The sequence below is a fragment of the Salmo salar genome, chromosome 17 (assembly GCF_965601325.2).
Source record: "Salmo salar chromosome 17, fSalSal1, whole genome shotgun sequence".
NCBI classification, from domain to species: domain Eukaryota; kingdom Metazoa; phylum Chordata; class Actinopteri; order Salmoniformes; family Salmonidae; genus Salmo; species Salmo salar.
Window position 1 is genome coordinate 76852011 of NC_138307.1, and position 15138 is coordinate 76867148.

Here is a 15138-nt window from a genome sequence, read left to right on the forward strand (position 1 = left end):
CACTGCACTTCCTCCTCTGCCCCGTGCGTTTTGATGGGGACCTATGGGGACGTCAGCAATTGGTCTTCTCTCTCTACCCTGTTTACGCCTCCCAGGTTTTTAGGGCGATTAGTGAAACAAGATTTTAGCTAGTGATGAACAGTCTTTTTTACTGCTGTGGTGTGTGGGCTTGTGCACACACACTAGGCCAACTCGCTTACACAGTCACTCAAACACGTTCTGCTGTAGCTCAGTGAATTTCCATTGAAGCAGATGTGTGGAGAGAGAAATGTTCCAAGCTCTGGGTTTGGTTATACTCCAGTAGAACAATGTGTGTGAGTTCTAAGAGTCTCCAGTCATCACTTCACACTCGGCATGTTCTCACTGTGGCCTGCTGGGTACAGCAACACCTCACCCAGGCCCGACACTGTGGCCTGCCAGGCACAGCAACACCTCACCCAGGCCCAACACTGTGGCCTGCCGGGCACAGCAACACCTCACCCAGGCCCAACACTGTGGCCTGCCGGGCACAGCAACACCTCACCCAGGCCCAACACTGTGGCCTGCCGGGCACAGCAACACCTCACCCAGGGCCGACACTGTGGCCTGCCGGGCACAGCAACACCTCACCCAGGCTTAATGACAGATGTGGAGTCTCCCGCATTGTAGAATGACACCCTTCTTGCTCTTTCTCTCTCTCTCTCTCACACACACACAGACCCACTCAGACTTCAGGCTCCATTAGTGTGTAGCCTATGTGTTCTCTCCCAGTAGCTAGCACTAGGCTAGCCTGCTGATGCTAATCTGCTGACTAAATGTTCTCTCCCAGTAGCTAGCACTAGGCTAGCCTGCTGATGCTAATCTGCTGACTATATGTTCTCTCCCAGTAGCTAGCACTAGGCTAGCCTGCTGATGCTAATCTGCTGACTATATGTTCTCTCCCAGTAGCTAGCACTAGGCTAGCCTGCTGATGCTAATCTGCTGACTATATGTTCTCTCCCAGTAGCTAGCACTAGGCTAGCCTGCTGATGCTAATCTGCTGACTATATGTTCTCTCCCAGTAGCTAGCACTAGGCTAGCCTGCTGATGCTAATCTGCTGACTATATGTTCTCTCCCAGTAGCTAGCACTAGGCTAGCCTGCTGATGCTAATCTGCTGACTATATGTTCTCTCCCAGTAGCTAGCACTAGGCTAGCCTGCTGATGCTAATCTGCTGATTAAGGTACAGTAATGTCTCTGTTAGATGTTCTGACTGGGGTAATGTTAATAATAATCATCATTATGTTTGTCCTAATGCTGCTGTTCTGTTTCTGTTAGATGGCACAGCTGATGAAGGTTAGCGTAGCGTTCTGCTGGCCTCATCTGACACTGCTGTATAGTAGCCTGCGCTAGAATGGTCTGGCTCAAACAACTGGGGAATGTCTGGGGAAGCCTTATCCTGGAATCTACAAGCTCTAGCCAAGTCCTCTGACTATCAACTGTCTGTGACAACAATAGTCTCAACAACAATAGTCAGCCGGAGACTTAGCCAAGTAAGCTCGGAAGTGGTGGATGTGACACTGCCTGAAATTGGTTGACACGGAATGTGAATGCAAGGGGCAACATCCTCCAATCTCCATGCAGACATAGGCCCTATCAAAATAAGCAACTGGACTTTATTGACATAAAGATGATAAACGATGGTGGAAGGTACAACACTCCATATATGTCTGAACACTTTCTGTTTCTCTGGATGTAGATCAAAACATAGTGGTGTTTCGGTCAACCATAACCCAATCAGACAAGTCTCCCCTCTGGACCCTGACTCATCCCAGAGAGAGAGAGAGAGAGAGAGCCCAGGGAGGGACTGCAGGGGGGAGACAGGGAGGGAGATAGGGGAGAGGTCCACATCACTTCCCCCTCTGCTTCTTGTATAGCGGTGACTTCACCAGCAGGGCTCAATTAGCCCAAATGTGGCTCTGCTGCTGCTAAATATAGTACAGTGACTCTGCCTGGAAGTCCAACCCCTCTAATAATGATGCTAAAGTTGATTACAGTTCTAATAAGTGGAGAGGGAGAACAAGTTCACAATAGAGGCAGATGTGCAAGCCGTCAAACACACTCCCCCATATACCTTAGTATAGAGACCGATGTAGGGCCCTTGAACGTCTGACTTACGGAAAACCTGGACGGGATCACGGAATCCAGACATTAAAACGCAATTCAACAATGTATTGAACTTAGTAGAAAATGCTCGGACATGTCATCATGTTGTCAGATATAGGACTAGGACATGTAGTCAGATATAGGACTAGGACGTGTAGCCGGATATAGGACTAGGACGTGTAGCCGGATATAGGACTAGGACGTGTAGCCGGATATAGGACTAGGACGTGTAGCCGGATATAGGACTAGGACGTGTAGCCGGATATAGGACTAGGACGTGTAGCCGGATATAGGACTAGGACGTGTAGCCGGATATACACTACCCTTCAAAATGTTTGGGGTCCCTTAGAAATGTCCTTGTTTTGAAAGAAAAGCTAATTTTTGGTCCATTAAAATAACATGAAATTGATCAGAAATACTGTGTAGACATTGTTAATGTTGTAAATGACCATTGTAGCTGGTAGTCAGATACAGGACCGGGACATGTTATCATGTAGTCAGATACAGGACCGGGGCATGTTATCATGTAGTCAGATACAGGACCGGGGCATGTTATCATGTAGTCAGATATAGGACCGGGACATGTTATCATGTAGTCAGATGCAGGACTGGGACATGTTATCATGTAGTCAGATATAGGACCGGGGCATGTTATCATGTAGTCAGATATAGGACTGGGACATGTTATCATGTAGTCAGATACAGGACCGGGACATGTTATCATGTAGCAAGATACAGGACCGGGACATGTTATCATGTAGTCAGATGCAGGACTGGGACATGTTATCATGTAGTCAGATATAGGACCGGGACATGTTATCATGTAGTCAGATATAGGACCGGGGCATGTTATCATGTAGTCAGATATAGGACTGGGACATGTTATCATGTAGTCAGATACAGGACCGGGACATGTTATCATGTAGCAAGATACAGGACCGGGACATGTTATCATGTAGTCAGATACAGGACCGGGACATGTTATCATGTAGTCAGATACAGGACCGGGGCATGTTATCATGTAGTCAGATACAGGACCGGGACATGTTATCATGTAGTCAGATACAGGACCGGGGCATGTTATCATGTAGTCAGATACAGGACCGGGACATGTTATCATGTAGTCAGATACAGGACCGGGACATGTTATCATGTAGCAAGATACAGGACCGGGACATGTTATCATGTAGTCAGATACAGGACCGGGACATGTTATCATATGGGTACAGCCAGGGTTGTGACTGTCTGTTTATATGGGAGGACAGATTGAGAGGCGTTTGTTCGGATTAAGCCGCCTGACTGAGTCCATCTGTCTGACTGTCTGTGTGGGTGTCCTTTCCTCCATCATACTACTGCTGTAGCCCCAGAGCAGGGTGTTACTGAGATTCCCCTGGAACACAACAGAGAGGTGTTAGTAGTTACTGAGATTCCCCTGGAACACAACAGAGAGGTGTTAGTAGTTACTGAGACTCCCCTGGAACACAACAGAGAGGTGTTAGTAGTTACTGAGACTCCCCTGGAACACAACAGAGAGAGGTGTTAGTAGTTACTGTGACTCTCCTGGAACACAACAGAGAGGTGTTAGTAGTTACTGAGATTCCCCTGGAACACAACAGAGAGGTGTTAGTAGTTACTGAGACTCCCCTGGAACACAACAGAGAGATGTTAGTAGTTACTGAGATTCCCCTGGAACACAACAGAGAGGTGTTAGTAGTTACTGAGACTCCCCTGGAACACAACAGAGAGAGGTTAGTAGTTACTGAGACTCCCCTGGAACACAACAGAGAGGTGTTAGTAGTTACTGAGATTCCCCTGGAACACAACAGAGAGGTGTTAGTAGTTACTGTGACTCCCCTGGAACACAACAGAGAGGTGTTAGTAGTTACTGAGACTCCCCTGGAACACAACAGAGAGGTGTTAGTAGTTACTGAGACTCCCCTGGAACACAACAGAGAGAGGTGTTAGTAGTTACTGAGACTCCCCTGGAACACAACAGAGAGGTGTTAGTCGTTACTGAGACTCCCCTGGAACACAACAGAGGTGTTAGTAGTTACTGAGACTCTCCTGGAACACAACAGAGAGAGGTGTTAGTAGTTACTGAGACTCTCCTGGAACACAACAGAGAGAGGTGTTAGTAGTTACTGAGACTCCCCTGGAACACAACAGAGAGGTGTTAGTAGTTACTGAGACTCCCCTGGAACACAACAGAGAGGTGTTAGTAGTTACTGAGACTCTCCTGGAACACAACAGAGAGGTGTTAGTAGTTACTGAGACTCTCCTGGAACACAACAGAGAGGTGTTAGTAGTTACTGAGACTCCCCTGGAACACAACAGAGAGAGAGCAGGGTCACCTTCTTTCCTCCTGACTAAATAAGTATCCACATACGTGTGTGTGTTAGGGTTGACCTTTTGGCTAAGTGCCCACTGCTTCTGGGCCGAGCCCCTCTCCCCCAGTGTATTGTGGGTCAGTGATGGGGAAGGGCAGACTGCACTTGGAGTTAGTTTCATCTGATCTCTCTGCCTGTCATTGGGCTCCCGAGTGGCGCAGCGGTCTAAGGCACTGCATCTCAGTGCTAAAGGTGTCACTACAGACCCTGGTTCGATTCTAGGCTGTATTACAACCGACCGTGATTGGGAGTAGGGCGGCGCATAATTAGCCCAGCGTCGTTAGGGTTTGGCCGGGGTAGGCCATCATTTTAAATAGAAATGTGTTCTTAACTGACTTACCTAGTTAAATAAAGAATAAATAAATAAATAAAAATACAATAAATTGTCTCTCTCTGGTAGCTGAAAGCACAGAGACATTCCCCATTATGTCCTCTGGCATGTTTTTGTGTTGACACATGTATTTCTGCCCCGTATAGACTTGGACTGTTGTAAGTGTGTGGTGGTTGTTTAAATCCCTGCTGTTGTCTGACTGTCTGTCAGCCTGAGTACTTCAGTCAGGTTTGTGGTACGATCAGTCTTTGGAATAGTAGCTAGTCACGTGAGATATTGATGTTTTGCTGAAGTAGAGCGTCGAGAGCCAGATAGACTGACCTATTTCTGAGTGTGTGCCTGTCTCTGTGTGTGTGTGTGTGTGTGCCCACTTGCAACAAGGTGACCCAGGATATGTGCCCCCCCCCCCCCCCCCCCCACACACACACACACACACACACACACCCATCCTGGCTACCTGCCCACCTTCTGTAGTTTCCATGGAAACATATAGCCCCTGCTGCCAACCACCTTTGCCATCCTACCGGAACAGAGACATCGCCGCGACCTATCAAAATACTGAGCCAGACAGCATATGTACAAAAATAACCAATCAGATCGCAGCACTGAGCCAAGCAGCCTGTGCTACCTACAAAGCCACATGGCTGTGAATAATTCAGGAGAAGGAAAACACAAGTAGTTACTGATTTACACACACACACACACACACACACACACACACACACACACACACACACACACACACACACAGATATTGGTATGTGGTTACTTATTTAGTCAGAAGGAAAGTAGGTTACCCTGCTCTCGTTCTGTCTGAGGTGGGTATTTAGGGAGGGAGGCATGATCATGAGAGGGAGCTAGAGGGAAGAGAGACTTAGGTGAAGAAATGAGAAGGGGGAGAGAGACGCAGGGAGGGACGTGGGGGAGGGAGGGACGCAGGGAAGGGGAGGGAGGGACGCAGGGAAGGGGAGAGAGAGACGCAGGGAAGGGGGGAGGGAGAGAGACGCGGGGAGGGAGAGAGACGCGGGGAGGGAGAGAGACGCGGGGAGGGAGAGAGACGCGGGGAGGGGAGAGAGAGAGAGACGCGGGGGAAGGGGAGAGAGAGAGAGACGCGGGGAAGGGGAGAGAGAGAGACGCGGGGAAGGGGAGAGAGAGAGAGAGACGCGGGGAAGGGGGGAGAGAGAGAGAGAGACGCGGGGAAGGGGAGAGAGAGAGAGACGCGGGGAAGGGGAGAGAGAGAGAGACGCGGGGAAGGGGAGAGAGAGAGAGAGACGCGGGGAAGGGGAGAGAGAGAGAGAGACGCGGGGAAGGGGAGAGAGAGAGAGAGACGCGGGGAAGGGGAGAGAGAGGGAGAGACGCGGGGAAGGGGAGAGAGAGGGACGCGGGGAAGGGGGGAGGGAGAGAGACGCGGGGAGGGAGAGAGACGCGGGGAGGGAGAGAGACGCGGGGAAGGGGAGAGAGAGAGACGCGGGGAAGGGGAGAGAGAGAGAGACGCGGGGAAGGGGAGAGAGAGAGAGACGCGGGGAAGGGGAGAGAGAGAGAGAGAGACGCGGGGAAGGGGAGAGAGAGAGAGAGACGCGGGGGAAGGGGAGAGAGAGAGAGAGACGCGGGGAAGGGGAGAGAGAGAGAGAGACGCGGGGAAGGGGAGAGAGAGAGAGAGACGCGGGGAAGGGGAGAGAGAGAGAGACGCGGGGAAGGGGAGAGAGAGAGAGACGCGGGGAAGGGGAGAGAGAGAGAGACGCGGGGAAGGGGAGAGAGAGGGACGCGGGGGAAGGGGAGAGAGAGGGACGCGGGGAAGGGGAGAGAGAGAGACGCGGGGAAGGGGAGAGAGAGAGACGCGGGGAAGGGGGGGAGAGAGAGAGACGCGGGGAAGAGAGAGAGACGCGGGGAAGGGGGAGAGAGAGAGACGCGGGGAGGGAGAGAGACGCGGGGAGGGAGAGAGACGCGGGGAGGGAGAGAGACGCGGGGAAGGGGGGAGAGAGAGAGACGCAGGGAAGGGGGGAGGGAGAGAGACGCGGGGAGGGAGAGAGACGCGGGGAGGGAGAGAGACGCGGGGAGGGAGAGAGACGCGGGGAGGGAGAGAGACGCGGGGAAGGGGGGAGAGAGAGACGCAGGGAAGGGGGGAGGGAGAGAGACGCGGGGAGGGAGAGAGACGCGGGGAGGGAGAGAGACGCGGGGAGGGAGAGAGACGCGGGGAAGGAGAGAGAGAGAGACGCGGGGAAGGGGAGAGAGAGAGGGACGCGGGGAAGGGGAGAGACGCAGGGAAGGGGGGAGGGAGAGAGACGCGGGGAGGGAGAGAGACGCGGGGAGGGAGAGAGACGCGGGGAGGGGAGAGAGAGAGAGACGCGGGGAAGGAGAGAGAGAGACGCGGGGAAGGGGAGAGAGAGAGGGACGCGGGGAAGGGGAGAGACGCAGGGAAGGGGGGGAGGGAGAGAGACGCGGGGAGGGAGAGAGACGCGGGGAGGGAGAGAGACGCGGGGAGGGGAGAGAGAGAGAGACGCGGGGAAGGGGAGAGAGAGAGAGACGCGGGGAAGGGGAGAGAGAGAGAGACGCGGGGGAAGGGGAGAGAGAGAGAGACGCGGGGAAGGGGAGAGAGAGAGAGACGCGGGGAAGGGGAGAGAGGGACGCGGGGAAGGGGAGAGAGAGGGACGCGGGGAAGGGGAGAGGAGAGAGACGCGGGGAAGGGGGGAGAGAGAGAGACGCAGGGAGGGAGAGAGACGCGGGGAGGGAGAGAGACGCGGGGAGGGAGAGAGACGCGGGGAAGGGGGGAGAGAGAGAGACGCAGGGAAGGGGGGAGGGAGAGAGACGCGGGAGGGAGAGAGACGCGGGGAGGGAGAGAGACGCGGGGAGGGAGAGAGACGCGGGGAGGGAGAGAGACGCGGGGAGGGAGAGAGACGCGGGGAAGGAGAGAGAGAGAGACGCGGGGAAGGGGAGAGAGAGAGGGACGCGGGGAAGGGGAGAGACGCAGGGAAGGGGGGGAGGGAGAGAGACGCGGGGAGGGAGAGAGACGCGGGGAGGGAGAGAGACGCGGGGAGGGGAGAGAGAGAGAGACGCGGGGAAGGAGAGAGAGAGACGCGGGGAAGGGGAGAGAGAGAGGGACGCGGGGAAGGGGAGAGACGCAGGGAAGGGGGGAGGGAGAGAGACGCGGGGAGGGAGAGAGACGCGGGGAGGGAGAGAGACGCGGGGAGGGGAGAGAGAGAGAGACGCGGGGAAGGGGAGAGAGAGAGAGACGCGGGGAAGGGGAGAGAGAGAGAGACGCGGGGAAGGGGAGAGAGAGGGAGACGCGGGGAAGGGGAGAGAGAGGGAGACGCGGGGGAAGGGGAGAGAGAGGGAGACGCGGGGAAGGGGAGAGAGAGGGAGACGCGGGGAAGGGGAGAGAGAGGGAGACGCGGGGAAGGGGAGAGAGAGGGACGCGGGGAAGGGGAGAGAGAGGGACGCGGGGAAGGGGGAGAGAGGGACGCGGGGAAGGGGGAGAGAGGGACGCGGGGAAGGGGAGAGAGAGGGAGACGCGGGGAAGGGGAGAGAGAGGGAGACGCGGGGAAGGGGAGAGAGAGGGGAGACGCGGGGAAGGGGAGAGAGAGGGAGACGCGGGAAGGGGAGAGAGAGGGACGCGGGGAAGGGGGAGAGAGGGACGCGGGGAAGGGGGGAGAGAGGGACGCGGGGAAGGGGGGAGAGAGAGACGCGGGGAAGGGGGAGAGAGAGACGCGGGGAAGGGGGGAGAGAGAGACGCGGGGAAGGGGGGAGAGAGACACGCGGGGAAGGGGGGAGAGAGAGAGACGGAGAGAGAGACGCGGGGAAGGGGGGAGAGAGAGACGCGGGGAAGGGGGGAGAGAGACACGCGGGGAAGGGGGGAGAGAGAGAGACGCGGGGAGGGAGAGAGAGACGCGGGGAGGGAGAGAGAGACGCGGGGGAGGGAGAGAGAGACGCGGGGAAGGGGAGAGAGAGAGAGACGCGGGGAAGGGGAGAGAGAGAGACGCGGGGAAGGGGGGAGAGAGAGAGAGACGCGGGGAAGGGGGGAGAGAGAGAGAGACGCGGGAAGGGGGGAGAGAGAGAGACGCGGGGAAGGGGGGAGAGAGAGACGCGGGGAAGGGGGGAGAGAGAGAGAGAGACGCGGGGAAGGGGAGAGAGAGAGAGACGCGGGGAAGGGGGAGAGAGAGAGAGACGCGGGGAAGGGGGGCGAGAGAGAGAGACGCGGGGAAGGGGGGTGAGAGAGAGAGACGCGGGGAAGGGGGGGGAGAGACTCGGAAGGAGGGGGAGAGAGAGAGAGACTCGGGGAAGGGGGGGAGAGAGACGCGGGGAAGGGGGGGAGAGAGACGCGGGGAAGGGGGGGAGAGAGACGCGGGGAAGGGAGGGAGAGAGACGCGGGGAAGGGGGGGGGGAGAGAGACTCGGGGAAGGGGGGGAGAGAGACTCGGGGAAGGGGGGGGGGAGAGAGACTCGGGGAAGGGGGGGGGAGAGAGACGCGGGGAAGGGGGGGAGAGAGACGCGGGGAAGGGAGGGAGAGAGACGCGGGGAAGGGGGGGGGGAGAGAGACTCGGGGAAGGGGGGGAGAGAGACTCGGGGAAGGGGGGGGGGAGAGAGACTCGGGGAAGGGGGGGGGGAGAGAGACGCGGGGAAGGGAGGGAGAGAGACGCGGGGAAAGGGGGGAGAGAGAGAGAGACGCGGGGAAGGGGAGAGAGAGAGAGACGCGGGGAAAGGGGGAGAGAGAGAGACGCGGGGAAAGGGGGGGAGAGAGAGAGACGCGGGGAAGGGGGGGAGAGAGACGCGGGGAAGGGGGGGAGAGAGACGCGGGGAAGGGGGGGGGGGAGAGACGCGGGGAAGGGGGGGAGAGAGAGAGACGCGGGGAAGGGGGGGGGAGAGAGAGAGACGCGGGGAAGGGGAGAGAGAGAGAGACGCGGGGAAGGGGAGAGAGAGAGAGAGACGCGGGGAAGGGGGGGAGAGACTCGGAAGGAGGGGGAGAGAGAGAGAGACTCGGGGAAGGGGGGGGAGAGAGACGCGGGGAAGGGGGGGAGAGAGACGCGGGGAAGGGAGGGAGAGAGACGCGGGGAAGGGGGGGGGGAGAGAGACGCGGGGAAGGGGGGGGAGAGAGACGCGGGGAAGGGGGGGGGAGAGAGACTCGGGGAAGGGGGGGGGGAGAGAGACTCGGGGAAGGGGGGGGGAGAGAGAGACTCGGGGAAGGGGGGGGAGAGAGACGCGGGGAAGGGGGGGGAGAGAGACTCGGGGAAGGGGGGGGGGAGAGAGACTCGGGGAAGGGGGGGGGAGAGAGAGACTCGGGGAAGGGGGGGGGGAGAGAGACGCGGGGAAGGGAGGGAGAGAGACGCGGGGAAAGGGGGGGAGAGAGAGAGAGACGCGGGGAAGGGGAGAGAGAGAGAGACGCGGGGAAAGGGGGAGAGAGAGAGACGCGGGGGAAAGGGGGGAGAGAGAGAGACGCGGGGAAGGGGAGAGAGAGACGCGGGGAAAGGGGGAGAGAGAGAGACGCGGGGAAAGGGGGAGAGAGAGAGACGCGGGGAAGGGGGGAGAGAGAGAGACGCGGGGAAGGGGGGGAGAGAGAGAGACGCGGGGAAGGGGGGGGAGAGAGACGCGGGGAAGGGGGGGGGGAGAGACGCGGGGAAGGGGGGGGAGAGAGAGAGACGCGGGGAAGGGGGGGGGAGAGGAGAGAGACGCGGGGAGGGGAGAGAGAGACGCGGGGAAGGGGGGAGGGAGAGAGAGACGCGGGGAAGGGGAGAGAGAGACGCGGGGAAGGGGGGGAGAGAGAGAGACGCGGGGAAGGGGGGGGAGAGAGAGAGACGCGGGGAAGGGGGGGGGAGAGAGAGAGACGCGGGGAAGGGGAGAGAGAGAGAGACGCGGGGAAGGGGAGAGAGTGAGAGACGCGGGGAAGGGGAGAGAGAGAGAGAGACGCGGGGAAGGGGGGGGAGAGACTCGGAAGGAGGGGGAGAGAGAGAGAGACGCGGGGAAGGGGGGGAGAGAGAGACGCGGGGAAGGGGAGAGAGAGGGACGCGGGGAAGGGGAGAGAGAGAGAGAGACGCGGGGAAGGGGAGAGAGAGAGAGAGACGCGGGGAAGGGGAGAGAGAGAGAGACGCGGGGAAGGGGAGAGAGAGAGAGACGCGGGGAAGGGGAGAGAGAGAGAGACGCAGGGAAGGGGAGAGAGAGAGAGACGCGGGGAAGGGGAGAGAGAGAGAGACGCGGGGAAGGGGAGAGAGAGGGACGCGGGGAAGGGGAGAGAGAGACGCGGGGAAGGGGGGAGGGAGAGAGACGCGGGGAGGGAGAGAGACGCGGGGAGGGGAGAGAGACGCGGGGAAGGGAGAGAGAGAGAGACGCGGGGAAGGGGAGAGAGAGAGAGACGCGGGGAAGGGAGAGAGAGAGAGAGACGCGGGGAAGGGGAGAGAGAGGGACGCGGGGAAGGGGAGAGAGAGGGACGCGGGGAAGGGGGGAGAGAGGGACGCGGGGAAGGGGGAGAGAGGACGCGGGAAGGGGGGAGAGAGAGACGCGGGGAAGGGGGGAGAGAGAGACGCGGGGAAGGGGGGAGAGAGAGACGCGGGGAAGGGGAGGAGAGAGAGACGCGGGGAAGGGGAGGGAGAGAGAGACGCGGGGAAGGGGGGAGAGAGAGACGCGGGGAAGGGGAGAGAGAGAGAGACGCGGGGAAGGGGAGAGAGAGAGAGACGCGGGGAAGGGGAGAGAGAGAGAGACGCGGGGAAGGGGAGAGAGAGAGAGAGACGCGGGGAAGGGGGGAGAGAGAGAGACGCGGGGAAGGGGGGAGAGAGAGAGACGCGGGGAAGGGGAGAGAGAGAGACGCGGGGAAGGGGAGAGAGAGAGAGACGCGGGGAAGGGGGGGAGAGACTCGGAAGGAGGGGGGAGAGAGAGAGACTCGGGGAAGGGGGGGGAGAGAGACGCGGGGAAGGGGGGGAGAGAGACGCGGGGAAGGGAGGGAGAGAGACGCGGGGAAGGGGGGGGGAGAGAGACGCGGGGAAGGGGGGGGAGAGAGACTCGGGGAAGGGGGGGGGAGAGAGAGACTCGGGGAAGGGGGGGGAGAGAGACGCGGGGAAGGGAGGGAGAGAGACGCGGGGAAAGGGGGGAGAGAGAGAGAGACGCGGGGAAGGGGAGAGAGAGAGAGACGCGGGGAAAGGGGGAGAGAGAGAGACGCGGGGAAAGGGGGAGAGAGAGAGACGCGGGGAAGGGGGGGAGAGAGAGAGACGCGGGGAAGGGGGGAGAGAGAGACGCGGGGAAGGGGGGGAGAGAGACGCGGGGAAGGGGAGAGAGAGAGAGAGACGCGGGGAAGGGGGGAGAGAGAGAGACGCGGGGAAGGGGGGAGAGAGAGAGACGCGGGGAAGGGGGAGAGAGAGAGACGCGGGGAAGGGGAGAGAGAGAGACGCGGGGAAGGGGAGAGAGAGAGAGACGCGGGGAAGGGGGGGCGAGAGAGAGAGACGCGGGGAAGGGGGGGGAGAGACTCGGAAGGAGGGGGAGAGAGAGAGAGACTCGGGGAAGGGGGGGAGAGAGACGCGGGGAAGGGGGGAGAGAGACGCGGGGAAGGGAGGGAGAGAGACGCGGGGAAGGGGGGGGGGAGAGAGACGCGGGGAAGGGGGGGGGAGAGAGACTCGGGGAAGGGGGGGGGAGAGAGAGACTCGGGGAAGGGGGGGGAGAGAGACGCGGGGAAGGGAGGGAGAGAGACGCGGGGAAAGGGGGGAGAGAGAGAGAGACGCGGGGAAGGGGAGAGAGAGAGAGACGCGGGGAAAGGGGGAGAGAGAGAGACGCGGGGAAAGGGGGGAGAGAGAGAGACGCGGGGAAGGGGGGGAGAGAGAGAGACGCGGGGAAGGGGGGGAGAGAGACGCGGGGAAGGGGGGGAGAGAGACGCGGGGAAGGGGGGGGAGAGACGCGGGGAAGGGGGGGAGAGAGAGAGACGCGGGAAGGGGGGGGAGAGAGCGAGACGCGGGGAAGGGGAGAGAGAGACGCGGGGAAGGGGGAGGGGAGAGGAGGGGAGGGGGGGAGAGCGACGGGGAAGGGGGGAGGGAGAGAGAGAGACGCGGGTAAGGGGGGGAGAGACTCGGAAGGAGGGGGAGAGAGAGAGAGACTCGGGGAAGGGGGGGAGAGAGACGCGGGGAAGGGGGGGAGAGAGACGCGGGGAAGGGGGGGGAGAGAGACTCGGGAAGGGGGGGGAGAGAGAGACTCGGGGAAGGGGGGGGAGAGAGACGCGGGAAGGGAGGGAGAGAGACGCGGGGAAAGGGGGGAGAGAGAGAGAGACGCGGGGAAGGGGAGAGAGAGAGAGACGCGGGAAAGGGGGAGAGAGAGAGACGCGGGGAAGGGGGGAGAGAGAGAGACGCGGGGAAGGGGGGGAGAGAGACTCGGGGAAGGGGGGGGAGAGAGAGACTCGGGGAAGGGGGGGGAGAGAGACGCGGGGAAGGGAGGGAGAGAGACGCGGGGAAAGGGGGGAGAGAGAGAGAGACGCGGGGAAGGGGGGAGAGAGAGAGAGACGCGGGGAAAGGGGGAGAGAGAGAGACGCGGGGAAGGGGGGGAGAGAGAGAGACGCGGGGAAGGGGAGAGAGAGAGAGAGACGCGGGGAAGGGGGGGGAGAGACTCGGAAGGAGGGGGAGAGAGAGAGACTCGGGGAAGGGGGGGAGAGAGACGCGGGGAAGGGGGGGAGAGAGACGCGGGGAAGGGGGGGGAGAGAGACGCGGGGAAGGGGGGGAGAGAGACTCGGGGAAGGGGGGGGGAGAGAGACTCGGGGAAGGGGGGGGAGAGAGACGCGGGAAGGGAGGGAGAGAGACGCGGGGAAAGGGGGGAGAGAGAGAGAGACGCGGGGAAGGGGAGAGAGAGAGAGACGCGGGGAAGGGGGAGAGAGAGAGACGCGGGGAAGGGGGGGAGAGAGAGAGACGCGGGGAAGGGGGGGAGAGAGAGAGACGCGGGGAAGGGGGGGAGAGAGAGACGCGGGGAAGGGGGGGGAGAGACGCGGGGAAGGGGGGGGGAGAGAGAGAGACGCGGGGAAGGGGGGGAGAGAGAGAGACGCGGGGAGGGGAGAGAGAGACGCGGGGAAGGGGGGAGGGAGAGAGAGACGCGGGAAGGGGAGAGAGAGACGCGGGGAAGGGGAGAGAGAGACGCGGGGAAGGGGGGGGGAGAGACGCGGGGAAGGGGGGGGAGAGAGAGAGACGCGGGGAAGGGGGGGGAGAGAGAGAGACGCGGGGAAGGGGAGAGAGAGAGAGACGCGGGGAAGGGGAGAGAGAGAGAGACGCGGGGAAGGGGAGAGAGAGAGAGAGACGCGGGGAAGGGGGGGGAGAGACTCGGAAGGAGGGGGAGAGAGAGAGAGACGCGGGGAAGGGGGGGAGAGAGACGCGGGGAAGGGAGGGAGAGAGACGCGGGGAAGGGGGGGGAGAGAGACGCGGGGAAGGGGGGGGGAGAGAGACGCGGGGAAGGGGGGGGAGAGAGACTCGGGGAAGGGGGGGGAGAGAGAGACTCGGGGAAGGGGGGGAGAGAGACGCCGGGAAGGGAGGGAGAGAGACGCGGGGAAAGGGGGGAGAGAGAGAGAGACGCGGGGAAGGGGAGAGAGAGAGAGACGCGGGGAAAGGGGGGAGAGAGAGAGAGACGCGGGGAAGGGGAGAGAGAGAGAGACGCGGGGAAAGGGGGAGAGAGAGAGACGCGGGGAAGGGGGGGAGAGAGAGAGACGCGGGGAAGGGGGGGAGAGAGAGAGACGCGGGGAAGGGGGGGAGAGAGAGACGCGGGGAAGGGGGGGAGAGAGACGCGGGGAAGGGGGGGGGAGAGACGCGGGGAAGGGGGGGGAGAGAGAGAGACGCGGGGAAGGGGGGGGGAGAGAGAGAGACGCGGGGAAGGGGAGAGAGAGACGCGGGGAAGGGGGAGGGAGAGAGAGACGCGGGGAAGGGGGGAGGGAGAGAGACGCGGGGAAGGGGAGAGAGAGAGAGACGCGGGGAAGGGGAGAGAGAGACTCGGGGAAGGGGGGGAGAGAGAGAGAGACGCGGCGAAGGGGGAGAGAGAGAGACGCCGGGAAGGGGGGGGAGAGAGACTCGGGGAAGGGGGGGAGAGAGAGACTCGGGGAAGGGGGGGGGGGAGAGAGACTCGGGGAAGGGGGGAGAGAGAGAGAGACGCGGGGAAGGGGGAGAGAGACTCGGGGAAGGGGGGGGGGAGAGAGACTCGGGGAAGGGGGGGGAGAGAGACTCGGGGAAGGGGGGGAGAGAGACGCGGGGAAGGGGGGGGAGAGAGAGACTCGGGGAAGGGGGGAGAGAGAGACTCGGAAGGGGGGAGAGAGAGAGACTCGGGGAAGGGGGGAGAGAGAGACTCGGAAGGGGGGAGAGAG

The 15138-nt window shown here is 61.2% G+C and overlaps 1 protein-coding gene across 1 annotated transcript in view; it reads left to right on the top strand.

Annotated features, from left to right (window-relative positions):
* LOC106598037 (tyrosine-protein phosphatase non-receptor type 12) overlaps window positions 1-15138 on the top strand; it is a 119615-nt gene that overhangs the window by 18985 nt on the left and 85492 nt on the right. The window lies entirely within an intron of this gene.